The sequence below is a fragment of the Maniola jurtina genome, chromosome 1, assembly GCF_905333055.1.
Source record: "Maniola jurtina chromosome 1, ilManJurt1.1, whole genome shotgun sequence".
NCBI classification, from domain to species: domain Eukaryota; kingdom Metazoa; phylum Arthropoda; class Insecta; order Lepidoptera; family Nymphalidae; genus Maniola; species Maniola jurtina.
Genome location: NC_060029.1, coordinates 10269823 through 10284991, shown reverse-complemented (window position 1 = coordinate 10284991; position 15169 = coordinate 10269823). Strand labels below are relative to the sequence as shown.

At 33.5% G+C, this 15169-nt stretch overlaps 1 protein-coding gene across 5 annotated transcripts in view; it reads right to left on the bottom strand.

Annotated features, from left to right (window-relative positions):
• The window catches only part of LOC123873458 (inactive dipeptidyl peptidase 10), a 136635-nt gene that overhangs the window by 120832 nt on the left and 634 nt on the right, over positions 1-15169 (bottom strand). For all 5 annotated transcript variants that reach the window (XM_045918692.1, XM_045920972.1, XM_045920194.1 and 2 more), the window contains exon 2: positions 9313-9597. The gene's annotated coding sequence lies outside the window, so the exon portion shown is untranslated. The remainder of the gene's footprint in view (positions 1-9312; positions 9598-15169) is intronic.

Genomic DNA, 15169 nt, shown 5'->3' with positions numbered 1-15169 from the left:
ATCAAAACTTATACAAAAATATATAGAATCAACCGGCGCTATTAAAAAAGCATATAGAGAATTAGATAAAAAAGTACAATGGATACCCAAAATTCAAAATAAAGAAAAGAAGCAAGTTGGTAACAGAGAGGAGATTATAACAGTAGCGACTAAATTTTACGAAAATTTATATAAATCTGACCAAAACTCTGCCGAAGACATAAACCTGAATAGAATAGAAGAACCGATACCATGGATCTTGCCAGAAGAAGTGTCTAAGGCTCTGTCTACACAGAAGAATAATAAATCTCCAGGCGAAGATAACATCACAAATGAGCTGCTTAAAGCAGCTGAACCTGCAATTAATGATATCATGTGTACAATTTTCAACGCAATATTACATAGCGAAAATATACCAACACAATGGACTCGATCAATAATAAAACTATTACATAAAAAAGGTGACCCTAGTGACATTAACAACTATCGTCCAATTAGCTTAACTTCAAATATATATAAAATATTTTCTAAAATAATTCTTAAAAGAATTGAAAGCACCTTAGATGAAAATCAGCCTTTAGAGCAAGCAGGCTTTCGAAGTGGCTTTTCAACTATTGATCACATACATACCCTAAACCAAATAATTGAGAAATATAATGAATATAATAAAACTATTTACATAATATTTATCGACTACTCAAAAGCTTTTGACAGTTTAGAACACAATGAAATATGGAAGGCACTATTTGAGCAAGGAATACATACGAAATATATTAATATCATAAAAAATATTTATGTAAATAGCACAGCAAAAATAAAACTAGAAAGGGAAGGGAAGTGGTTTAAACTATCGAAAGGAGTAAAGCAGGGAGATCCATTGTCACCAAAAATATTTAATGCAGTACTAGAAAATGTGTTTCGAAAATTAAACTGGAACGAACAAGGAATAAAAATAGATGGCATGTATCTGAATAATTTGAGATTCGCAGACGATCTAGTATTATTCGCCGAGAACCCTGTCGCATTAGAGAAAATGCTAAATGAATTGTTAACTGAAAGCAATAAGGTTGGCCTTGACATGAATATACAAAAGACAAAAGCAATGACAAACGGAACCAAGAAATGCATTAAAGCAAACAATATAGAAATAGAATATGTCGATGAATACATTTATCTCGGAGAAATTGTCTCAACGAAAGATTCGATGAAAAAGAAAGTAGAACGAAGAACATCAAACGCGTGGAACAGATACTGGATGTTAAAAGAAGTAATGAAATCAAAAGAAATGCCGATGAAATGCAAACAAAAAGTATTTGATAGCTGCGTACTGCCTATATTAACCTATGGTAGCCAAACCTGGGCCCTGACACAAAAACTTGAGCAAAAACTAGCAATCTGCCAACGTGCAATGGAACGTAGTATGTTACATGTAAGAAGAAAAGATAGAATAGCAAATAAAACATTAAGGAAAGAAACTAACATAGTAGATGTACTAGGAAAAATTAGAAAATTAAAATGGAAATGGGCTGGGCATGTTTGCAGACAAAATCAAGATAGGTGGGCAAAAAGAGTAACGGAATGGTATCCCAGAGATGGAAAAAGAGCAAGAGGGAGACAAAGAATTAGATGGAGTGATGATTTTGTGAAAATTATGGGAGCAACATGGCAACGATTGACCCAAGACAGAGAAATGTGGAAAAGACTGGAGGAGGCCTTCGTCCAAAGGGCGTACTGAAAACAAATGTAGAAGGAGAATGTATATACTTACCTATTAAAATAAGAAAATTAGTAGTAGTGTGAGATAGTAACATGTACATTATATCTAAAAAATAATACTATGTAAATACAAGATAAGGAAAATTATTAATTATAAACTAGTGGTGATATAGAATATTAAGTCTGATATATAAATAAATATAAATGTGAACAAATATTTCTAATAGGATAAGTCTGTTTAATTATAATATTAAATATATAAAATGTTAAGTAAATAATTGTATTAAATTGTAATAATTGAATGGATTGAATTGTAATAATTTAATAGGATAAGTCTGTTTAATTATAATATTAAATATATAAGATGTAAAGTTTAAGTAAATAATTGTATGGAATTTCAGTAAATAAAGGCTATATTATTATTATTATTATTATTATTATGTATTTATATATGTTATAAAAATATCTTAATACATAGTGCTACACTTGTTACAATACTGGGTGACTTATTTTTGCACCACGTAAAAATATGCAACAATAATAGACCGACTAGAGACGTAAACTTGCGTTATACCGTACAAAAATACTATTACCTCCACTTGCTCGTAAACCGCTACTTTACATAAGAAAGGATTTCATTATAGAGTACTGTAATCGGGTCTTTACTGGCCGCATTTCCAAGAGGACTGCAATGGAAATTGCTGGACAGTTTCATACTGATGACGAGATTCTTTGCGTTGTTAGGTTGTTTAAGTAGGAACACGGTTTTATGAATAGGTATTCTGACTTATTACTTACCTACCCACTACTTTTTTTGCACGACTTAGAATATTTATTTTTCATTTTTAATCTTATTTTATTAAGCATTTTTTAAATTTGTTTAAATAAATATTTTTGAAAATTCGATGGTTTTTTTAATTTTATTTTTTTAAATTCTCATTTATTGATTTCTTTTTATCTTTTTTTAATTATTACACATTTTGTTTAAATTTTTTATTTATTAATTTGTTTTTAACTTTATTTTCGAACAAGACCGTCACGTTTGAATTGGGGTGTTTCAAACTAACTTAAAGTAACGTCAATAACGTAAAATTACCTACTTAACATTTTAAGATCCAGGATAACCTAACAAGATAAATCTCTGTTCAAATAAATCGACTTGCACAGTTGCTTTTGAGCATAGCAAAATCGAAATGACATGCTTCAGAAATTCTCTTTCAACATTGCATCGATACTGTGCTCCTTTATTTTTAACCCCCGACCCAAAAAGAGGGGTGTTATAAGTTTGACGTGTGTATCTGTGTATCTGTGTGTCTGTGTATCTGTGTATCCGTGTATCTGTCTGTGACATCGTAGCGCCTAAACGAATGAACCGATTTTAATTTACTTTTTTTTGTTTGAAAGGTGGCTTGATCGAGAGTGTTCTTAGCTATAATCCAAAAAAATTGGTTCAGCCGTTTAAAAGTTATCAGATCTTTTCTAGTTTTCTTGTAGAAAAGAAGGTTAGATAACCCTTAGGTTCATAATATTCAAGTGTCAATTGACAAATGTCAAGCTGTCAAGATGGACGTTGCCTAGATATACATAATTATTTATTTGAAAATGATGTTTTGGGAAACTCAGAAACTTTGGATCGTAGGCGCGGAATAGTCCAAAAAAATCGGTTCAGCCGTTTGAAAGTTATCAGCTCTTTTCTAGTTACTGTAACCTTCACTTGTCGGGGGTGTTGAAAATTTTTAATTTACACTTGTTATATAATGCCTATTTACATGCTATTTACCGCAGGAAATGTGCATTGCAGACAAATACAATTTTATGTACGTAAGTACATAAAATTGTACATGTACATGTAAATGTGCATGTCATTTATATGTGGTCTATGAAAACAAGTTTTCTGTGCAGACACCATTAATAGGTATGCACGGCTTAAATTCTGCTAGGTGAAGGAGTTGTTACGATAACATCCTTTTAAACATCAATGCAGATGGTTTAACCGCGTTACTGCAGTGAAAGATGTTTTCGGAATGGGAACGATTGAGGTGTTTGAATAACTTAAGATGTCTTAGAAAGAACCATCTTTATTACGTCGAAATTACGTTTAGATTTCTTAGAAGAACGGTCTTTATTACGTCGGAATTGCGTCTCTACATTAAAATTACATTCTTAACATTTCGTTTAAAATGTTTTGGAACGTTTACAAATATTTCTGCGCTCGTTTGAGAAATGTACATAACCATGTCGTCTGTCATACTGTCACCATAAAATGGTTATGTATACGTAAGTACCTACTCATATTTTGATAAATAAGTAACTATGTACGAAAACCACCTTGGTAATTTGCAAACTACAAATTATTATCACGCAACTGTACGATAAGTTTTTGTGAAAAGTTATAGCCATAATAGAAATTATGCTTTATTTCCGGCTTTTGATTGAAGTCTGAATCACGCCCTTTACGAAAATAACCTCTGTTAAAACCTTTATTTACCCTTCTACGTAATAAAGACTCATTTAGATTCCATTCCGAGCGCGTTTGTTTGCCTAAATTAGTTTTATTATGTTTTTAATCCAATTACTTGGATTAATATGCAAAATGTCTGCAAAAGTATACTACCAGTATATCATAGTCCTTTATAATAATATAATAGCTACGAAGCTGGACGCTGGTAACTAGATAGCTTATGAGAGAAGATGAAATGACGGGATTACTATTTATATTTAGTATGCACTTTGTTTTTATTACAACACAAAGCATATTATGTACCCTTCCATACACAATACAGACAAAGAAAATTAACAAGAATAAATAAGTAGTGTATACAAAAGTCGGCCTTAGTGCAGAAGTGAATACCAGAATCTACATAATATTAATTATAATACATTAATATTTAATTGTACACATTCAAATAAGTACTAAAAAAACACGACCCAATGAAATATTGTTTTTTTTTTTTTTAATTATAGCCAGTGTCACTTGGGTTGATGTAAGAATTTTAACGATCCCTACTATACATCCAAATCTATTCAGGCGTTTAGATTTTAGATTTTATTGTGGAACAAAGAAACTCATATAGGTAGGTACATATTTTGCACAATAGAATTAAAGGTTTAGATTATTAAACGACTGCCCAAGAAATAGTGTTGAAAACATTAGATACACTAGATACACTCCTTTTTTGGGCAGTCATGTAACCACCCAAATGTTTTATGAAATTGATCTTGGAGTACAATCAAGTAACTATGCAACGAAAAACATCACAGTAGGTGACGTAATGTCACCAAATTACTTATCCCGGATCCAGGTGATTTTCCTGAAATTAACGTTCGATATTGGTGTCTCCGGTCGAATGGCTGTCATTACGAGCGATTAAATTGTCGAAACGGACGTCATACCTTGCAATACTACTGTTACGACATTATCGGATATTGGAACCAGCCCCTGTTTGATGCCGAGTTAATTGGTTGCAAATTATTTAGTACTTTATTAGCAAATAACTGTAAAATTCTCTCTAAGTATACTTACTGAAAAATTGAGGGACTTGTTGCCTTGTGTGACGATGCATTATGAATCGATTGCGATTGTAAAGCAAAGTTGACCCAAGTCGGTAACTTGATGGATGCCTGATTTTGGAGTGAACAGTTGTATTTAAGTATCTATACCTACCTACTTCATTTGCGAAAGGTCGAACTAGACTATGTTGACCTTTACTACTTTCCCCAAACACAGGACTTCACAAATCCATTAGCACACCCTAAAAAGCAAATAATATTATGTGCATAAAGTAAAAAGTTAATAAAACTGCAGTTTACTTAATTATACAGAGTGCCCTTTTTGCACGCGCGTTTTCGGTTAATATGTTAAAGTGGTAAAATGGGATTTATTTTATACAATCTAGGAAATTTGCATTCAATTTGTTCAGGAAACCGACGATGCATGATTTCTGGTACGCGTGGATCGCTGCGATTTATCGAACCGCCCTTTGTAAGTAGCTATTTAAAATATATTTTACTTTATAGCTGAACCTACAAAAAATCTCAAAGCACTGAATGGGTTTAACTGTAATATACCTAAGTAATTCTAACCAAAAAACAAAATGTATCTCGAAGAAAATTTCTATATTATAATTATAAATCGTCGGAAGTCGGAGCGAATCGGTTAGTTTCACAATTTACATAAACCTTATCAAGGAATTTTATTAGTGTAGATACTAGCGTTTTCCTGCGACTTAGTCTTAGATATATTTTTTTTATAAACGTGAAATTTTACATCTTTTCTAAGGAGGGTCTACTTTATATAGAAAATCACATGCAACATCTCAAATTTTTAGACAGCACGCTGGGTCTAAAAACTTGAGTGTAGCGCTTTGAATTGTTCGTTTATATTATGTAAGTCAGATTCTCCTATTCAAACATAGACAATATGTATGTTGAGTCTAGTTATTTACATAATTTGTTATAACTTGTACATAACATTTTTTCCCGCTATTGCGTTTCCTCAATTGTATGTCTGTCGTATCTCATGGCGGATTAAAGTACTCTATTAATACGCTGGCTTCTTTCCAACTGTCGCGACATTTGCCGTGGCCTTCAAGAGCGTTAATTATATTAATTTTGCCAGTATTAACATATGTTACGCGCAATCACGGCATCTTAGGAAACACTATAAAACCAAAGTCGTAACTCGAAAGAAACCATCATTGATGTCACATTTAATTCTCATATCTAAAAGGTTTGGTCATGTACATAGGTACTTACCCAGGAATGGAAACGATATTTTGTCATAATTTATTGACTATAAACTATTACAATAAGAAATTTAATCAAAAGTACAAAATTAAATCAAAAATCTATCTATTAATTAACTATAACATTATCCACCACAGTACGTATACTTGCGTAAGATTCATGCTGAAATCAAGAACAAACCCCTTATTTTCTCCATCCACGCTCAAATCCACTGAGCTGGGCACTATAATTGTATAAGTAGAGGTCAGTGCTCAAAACAAATTGAGAAAAATATGCTTTCATTTTGAGGGAACGAACTGACTTCTGACGCAATGTGCTGGCCACTGTTCAGCGAATTATGTACAGCAATCAATTAGACAAGTGAAATTGTTATTGCATATTTTATAATAATATTTTAAAGACGATCATCTGAATTACTACAAAAGATAATAACAAGATTCATTCGTACACGTGAATATACAGTTTTACTGGTAGATACCTGTACTCGTTAGGAAAGGCATTCCGAACCAGTGGTAGATTTAGATGACGGTTCAAAAGCACTGGTCAAAGGTTATTTGAATAAAAATCATTGTGTTTCTACAAATGGCTTTAAGTTTCAGTTTATACCTACCTAATATTATGAGGAGCGAAAGCTAAAGCGAGCTAAACGGATGTCTTTGCATGAAATAAGATTTTATACGATGAGTAAAAAACTGAATGAAACAGTTAAAACTTTACTGCAATTGTACCGTTTTGGTCGAAGTCACGAACTTTTGACTTATTTTTAACAGTTTCAGGTCGGTTAGCTAGGAAATGAGTTCAAGTTTGTATTCAGTGATGGAAATCATTCATTTTGGTAATGTCCTACAGTTTTAGGTCGTTTTGCTTTAAAATGAGATCAGTTTTGTACTCAGTCTACAACGTTCGAATTAAGGGAGAAAATATGTTTTGAACTGAAGTGTAACAATTACACCGTTTTGTTCCCCAGCTTCTCATTTTACAGAAATGAGAAGCTGGGGAACAATGCTCAAATCATGTATTTATTATAACTATATTATAGTATCAGCTTAGGTTTTGCTGAAGCGGCATAATCAACATGTCGCTTATCTAATTACGCGGCCGCTTGTATGTGGTCCCAGTCTGAAATTTAATAACACCCCCGCTGCAGAGAACTAAACGATCCGTGAAAATAATATTTGCAGCGACCAAGTAGCGCTCATAAATCTTGCTTACTAATTGGGGAACTGCGACTGCAAACTGAAATTATATCGCTAACTACTATTAATGGGAAAATTAACGACATTATTGCATTTGGTCTGATAACACTGCGAAGTTTAGCGTTATTATAAAAAAATGTTTTGGGTGAGTTGGGTCTGAGTTTTACAATTACTCTAGTCTCTATCACTGGCACTGCTTAGATTCTGATTTTTCTTAGAAAAGTAGGTATTTACACTGACAAAAAGCAGAAGATGTATTGTTACTTGTCATTTCCACAGCTTTACCTGCAGATGGTCCCATAACGACCTGGCCTAATATAGTAACTTTCTAGTAACATTGTAACATATTATACTGCATCATATTGTACATCTTCTCTGTAATTAATAAATTAACATACATCAACCTTACATCAACGTGAAGCTATTAATTGAAAAACGTGATACAACGTAGAAACGTGATAAAAGAAAAACGTAGGGGGCAAGCTTTCTAAACGTCTTCTCCTGCTCCACGATATCATATTGTCGGTGATCCAAAGGCTGCAGTTTGTGAGTGTGGCTTAATATCAATCATCCCTCTTATATCCCGGGCAGGACCTCGTATGATTATTTTCTTTTCCTAAGTTTGAAGTAAGACTTGAGGGCTAAAAATTTTCAAGCGACGAAAATTGCAAGCAGAAGTCTTAAGTCTTCTTAAAAACAAAGATTCTGCATATTTTTTTAAAGGGATAGAGATGTTAATTCAACTTAATTCACAGTGTCTAAAGTACGTTGATATAACAAAGGAGATTATTGAAAAATAAAAATGGTTTCAATAATTCGTTTGCTTTACTTATTAATGGTTAGGACAGGTTACTATGGGACCACCCATGTATAATTTTATATGACTGACCCAGTTCAAAACCAAAGTGCATATAATACAGCGTACCTAATAACTGTTCAAGGAGTAAGGTATTTTTTTATACCAATCCCTTTGTTCGACCCATTTTAGATAAAAGGTTCGTTTTAAATTGAATTGAAAAGTACGGAGTGTCATCGGCTATAACCCAGAATTTCTCTTGAGATATGTAAATTTTCGCGGATCGTTGAATGGAATCTCAATGTAAGTATGTATATTCAAGTGCGCCTTGAGTTGAAATATTTTAATCTCTACATTTAGAAAAACCGATAAACTGTGGAGTCCCAAGGTTTTAAAATGGCGACGTTGCACCGGAAAGCGCAGCCGTTGGCAGACCCAGACTAGATAGACAAAAAACATCAAACGAATCGCAGTGAGCCGCTGGATTCAGGCGGCACAAGACCGTGGCATGTGGAAGTTCCTACAATAGACCTATGTCCAGCTGTGGACGTTTATTGGTTGACGACGATGATGATAATATCGATAAAATATTTATTAAAAAAAATGTGGCACTTGCTCTTTTAACTTTTATACATAATGTTCAGAAAACATTATTAACAACCGACTGATACTTAATAATTTTATTCTTATAGCGATTGGCTAACGAGGAAATAAGTGTGAAAATACATTAACTTCTTCAAACTGCGTTTATTTAGTAGGCATGTACCTACAGCACAGCGAAGCTGAGATTTTTAAGAGTTCACAAAAATGTTATAGTTTCTAATAGTAAGTAATTATCTTATCATTTCAAAGAACGAGCACAATATGACTTCCACTCACCTTTATAACATTGTTGATGATGTATCAGCTCCCCGGAAAAGAAAAACACTGTATCTTGTCCAAACAATGACAGTTGTACTTATTGTAATGACACTAAAAAAACTATATAAGCACTCTAGTGTCTAAAAACTTTACTATTATATCAACAAAGGGCATGGAGGCACTTAAAACGATAATTATGAACGATTTGAAAGCACTTGTGACGCACTAAGTACCGATGGTTTATTTATTTAAAGATTTAATAGTGTGATGTATGCCCGTCTGCTAGTTTGAAGCGTACGGTATCTGAAACAAACGATCATATGTTAAAAATAAACTCTGTGAGTTGTGACAAAGTATTTACATCAACAAATTTAAAAATAGTTTTTTCCGCTCGACTGCACATTTTTGTCGTGTATTTCAACAGTTTTTATTGTTTTGTGTCGTCTGTATGCTCTATATGTAAAACAAGTTCAAAATCAGTAGGCGCTAGCAAAACGTGAATGTTTTCACATAGAACTAGCTGATGCCTGCGACTTTATCTGCATGGATTTAGGTTTTGAAAAATTCCGTGGGAACTCTTTCATTTTTCGGGATAAAAAGTAGCTAAGCTAACTTTCCCATACAAAAAATCACGGCAATCCGTTGCTCTGTTGTGACGTGATTGAAGGACAAACCAATAAACCAACACACTTTAAGGATTACCGTCTAGAAGTCGCGTTAGACCTGTTTCACTCATAGGTGCATTAAAATGAAAGAAGTTCATAAAGATCCTATTAAAGTAACAGTCGTAGCTCTGAAATCTAATTTTAGCGCCTGATAACCTGCACCTTGATTTTATTTATTTCGCTCCAGAAAATATCGGAAATCAATAAGGATTCCCCATATTAAAGCCGAACTTGCCCCCGTAAACACGCGGACGTGATGATGGCAATTTCGCCTGAAATATATTGAAATTCACCATTACACGGCCCCGGTTTGCATTACTGCCTCCTACATTATTGAGTAAGGCTGTGTCTACATGACATTCAATTCACGTTTATTATAATGGAAATGTTCCTTCTCGGTTTCTGTGATAATACCTATTCATTACGGAGTATTTTATTGTGGTATAAAAATAAATAATTAACCGGCTTATTGTAACCGGCGTATTGTATTGGCAACTAATGTTTTATTTTGATCTATCAATCAAACTATTATCAATTCGGACCCTGTGGTATGATTCGCTAACTGTGTCTAACACTGAATGATAGCCATCAAGCTTTGATATTGATTGTTTCTACATTGCTGCTTCACTGATTGATAAAAAAATAATTTTTCGTAGAAAACTTCAATGATTTAAAAATATGAATATAATTATATATAATAGTGACTATCGTTCATAGACACTGAGTTAGCGTATCAATAGGCTGGTTTAAAGTAATAATATGGTCGACGATCTAGTTATGTGACATCTTTAAAGAATAAATTAAATTAAGCAATTTAAGTACTTTCGGGCTTATAAGTATCATGGAATTACAAATTCATAGTCTTTAAATAACACCTACCATGACCTACCTGAAAAATAAAAAAGCATACATACATACTCGTAGTACCTACCTAGGCAAAGTAAAATTTAAATTGCGAATCCTATTAAAACTGGGTAAACGCTGGGTCGAAGAAGATGCAACATAATTATATATTAGATTCAACGTATTATGTTGCATTTTATTTTAGTAACGTTGGCACTACATTGGCATTCACATTGAAAATGTACCCAACATGTGCTAGACCACGTTACAGTACGTTATATTACGAATAAATGGAACGCAAAATTAACATGACAGATGATAAAGTAGAAATTTCATGCGGGCATGTTGTGTTGGTGAGCAATGATGTTTAAATAATCTGAGGCTTGTTTAATGATGGTTTGTTATGTGCAAATAGCTTTTACAATTTTAAAAGCCTAGCCTCATTATAAATCTTCTAGTACATAAATTACATCTAGAGTAAGGTGCGAGCACTAGAGATGTAAGGCCGATATCATAGGTACTATAATATCTATGTCATAATGAGAATGTTTACTGTATTAAGGGCATCATTAGGTTCTCAAATACCATGTGTATTATCTCATTAAACAAAGTATATAAATCAATATCGACTATTCTGTTGTCGTTCGAACCGTCCATCACCGTCATCTGCATAGTCAAGATCTTCAAGTTGCCTATTAGTACTTACATGGTATCCCTCTCGGTATATGTACTTTTTTTATAATCTTTACTAATAATAATTAGATATAGGTCATTCAAATGACAAGTTTTTATAAAGTCGAAGAGAAAAGCTCACCGCCAACGTTACAGAGAGTACCTAAAAAGAATTTTATCTAAATATTCAAAAGCCTTGAGAGCAATTAAGCGGAAAAGGAAAATTGCATCTCTTGGCGATAAATCACAAATTGCACCAAACGTCAGCAACCATCAGCATTCCAGCTGAAATGACAATTTGCAGTTCATATTAGTTTTCCCGGCTCGGAACTTCGGAAATGTTATTATGACTTGTTCCTTGAAGTCAGCGGTTATGTCTTTTTCTTAGCTCTTTGACACGGCAGAGCCGAGATAACTTAGTTCCCGAATGGGTTCAGGAAATAGTTCGTGGATTCTCTTGGTTGGAATGGCAACTGTAGCACAAAGTTCTGCACGATGGCATACAAGCATATACAAAGTTATACTTTTATTAAAGTCTCAGTTTATATACCTAGTTGTACTTCACTAACATAGATAAGGAGACTGTAAAATATTGTTGAATAGAGCACTCTACCTAAACAGCTAGAGTAAACAATCCGTAGGTCCTTAAAATCTTATTTTCTTAAAAAGTAATCAGACTCAGCTAGGCACATTTTTGGAAAAGCGCGCTCCCCAACGATTTCCATACCAATTACATACAAATCTTTGAGCCAGAGTAATTTTAAAACTGTACATTTTTACTGAAATCGGACAAACCACAGACATAGTTGTTTCTAAAACATGTAGAACCAAATTTTATTGAGTTTGATTGATTGGTTAGTATTCAGATTGAAACCAAACTACGTTTATATGGAAAGAGCTAGGGAGCATGCAAGAGTATTTTGACCGCCGCATGAATATTTTCATCACAAATTCGAGTCATTTTGTACGAGACGTACAGATATAACGATCGCTTCGACATAATAATTTTCGCCGCACACGATGCACAATGCAATTTTTTATTGATGTGGACGCGGCTTAAGATAGGTATGCCTAGTATTTATTGAAATCACAAGAAAATCGCGTAGCTTATCGTTTCGTGTACAATTCCCATTTTCCTAAAATATAAGCATAAAAACTCAACCGAAAATTTGAATAAAGGAAAGCGGAAATCACGCTAATGTAAAATGTGACAAAAATATGAAATATTTATATTAGTTAAAAAGTTAATAAAACACATAATTATTGGTTGAGTAACGGTTTGTGGGGACTACTAAGCTTCTGATGCCAGGCTCGGCGTGGCACCGGCAGCTTTTTATTGAAAAAACCGGCCAAGTGCGAGTCGGACTCGCGCATCGAGGGTTCCGTACTCAGGTTTTCTTTTTTAGACATTTTGCACGATAAATCAAAAACTATTATGCATAAAACTAAATAAAAATCTGTTTTAGAATGTGCAGATAAAGCCCTTTCATATGATATCCCACTTGGTAGAGTTATCTTACTTTGAAAATTTAAACACATTTTTTTTTAAATGATGTAACCACAAATTCACGGTTTTCGATTTTTTTTCCTGTACTTGTGCTATAAGACCGATCTACCTGCCTTTCATGATTCTAGGTGAACGGGAAGTACCCTATAGGTTATCTTGACAGACACAACGGACGGACGGACGGACAGACAGACAGACAGACAACAAAGTGATCCTATAAGGGTTCCGTTTTCCTTTTGAGGTACGGAACCCTAAACAAAGCTCACAAAACAAAATGCATAAAAATGTCGTCCTTTATAATATGAGTTATCGTGACGTTTACATTAACAAAATGCAAAATTGATATTAACTTTTACTGGCATGCAACAGTATGGGGAAACAATATTTGATTGAGAGTCTGTACCTAACCCAATGACTCGTCGATACTATTTACTCTGACAGCCGACCGTGTTTTCCTAAAACTGTCTAAGAAACTACATAATGATTTTAAAATACCTATACGACGACCCTACTTACCAATCAAGGGTACCTCCCCTTTAATACCTCTGAAAAGGTCACGCAAAGCATAACATAATGTTGCGTAGATTTTTAATACTTGGAATGGTACCAAGCGTAGCTGCATTTCCGCACTGAATCGCCAAACATTAGACTAGACACGCCATTACAATAGATTTTACAATGTAACTATGCGCCTATACAGTTTTACACTTACTTATAGGTAAGTAAAACAATAACCGATAACCGTGTTAACATTAAGTACCTACTAAACAAATAACGTCTTCATAACCGTACGGATTTGTTCCCTCTATATTTTCAGACCAGGACTCAGAATACTAATTTTTTTTTTTGCTTCTGTTTGCATGAGAGAGCATATCGATTCTACTTAGATGTTCTTTTTTTCCTTTGTCAAGATTAAAGCAATCTAGGATATAGGGATTTAGCGTTGACTTTCATGTTAGGCCCCCCACTTTTACTTAAATTAAGTTCTGTGCACTTTATGACTCTATGTATGAGAAGACTTATGGCACGATACTTTACAAGCTCTACATTTAGGGTCATCCATTATTGGTACCTATGAGAATTTTCGTAAAATTCCATACTTTTAACCGCTATTATACCAACTGAGTTATGGAGAAAATAACAGTAGAATATAACAAGTACACTCATTTGTTTAACGAATTCAACATATAATTTAATTATCTAAACAGCTAATCTACTTATTAATCAATTATATTATTACGAGAGTGAAATAAATTTTTAAACATCCTTCAAATGCTTCCAGAGTATTATTGCTATCAATAAGTGTGCAAGTTTTTTTAAAATGTAGCTTTCTTTTATGATTTCTTGATTTCTAGAAAAAAGTTCTAGTAGTTTTGGAAGCAAGCTAAAAATCGTGTTATGTTAGACCAATATATTTTGACAATCATTTCTGGCAAAAGATTTCTCCCACATTCGATTTTCGGTTTAGAAAAAACTATAAATAATAAATAAATATGGGCTGATGTTGTAAGTGCCAATAATCTACTTTCAATTTTTACTGTTTAAGTATAAAATATTATACAGTATTAGTAAGTAGGTCCATGACCGAGTCTGCATATATTTAATGTTCCAAATCCAAAGGTGCCAGTATTCCAATAATTTACAATGAATTTTATACGTTATAGCGCCGCAAAATGAGAGTATCGCAAGGAGGCTTCAGGCTACCACTAACGGAGCTTTTAGATACTTACTTTTACTTTTACAAAGCCAAAGCGTTTTCAATGAAGCGTAGCTATAAATGTTAAACAACGTCATTATTGTCGTTCACTAAAATATTTGTACTTCACACCACGTGGTGGTGAGTGAAATAAATGCGTAAAGACATGGGCGTGTAATGATGCTGCCAAAATATCGATCACCGCTTTCAACGAGAGGAATACTCTACACATATCTTTGCGCTACCAGCCTCAAGAGCCGCATTGTGGGTTCGTAAAACGTCGTCGATTCAACAAAAGAGATAAGACACAGGCGAAGTAACATAACTGATTAGAGACTTTAAGTTAACTAAGGCTACTCATAATATTGATGAGCTTTAAGTTACTACTTTTTAATATAAGACTTACAGTTGCGGTTAAAATCGAACTTAATTTACTTTTACGCAATAACACAATGTGCAGCCGATTTAAATGTGCGTATGTGTTAACAAAAT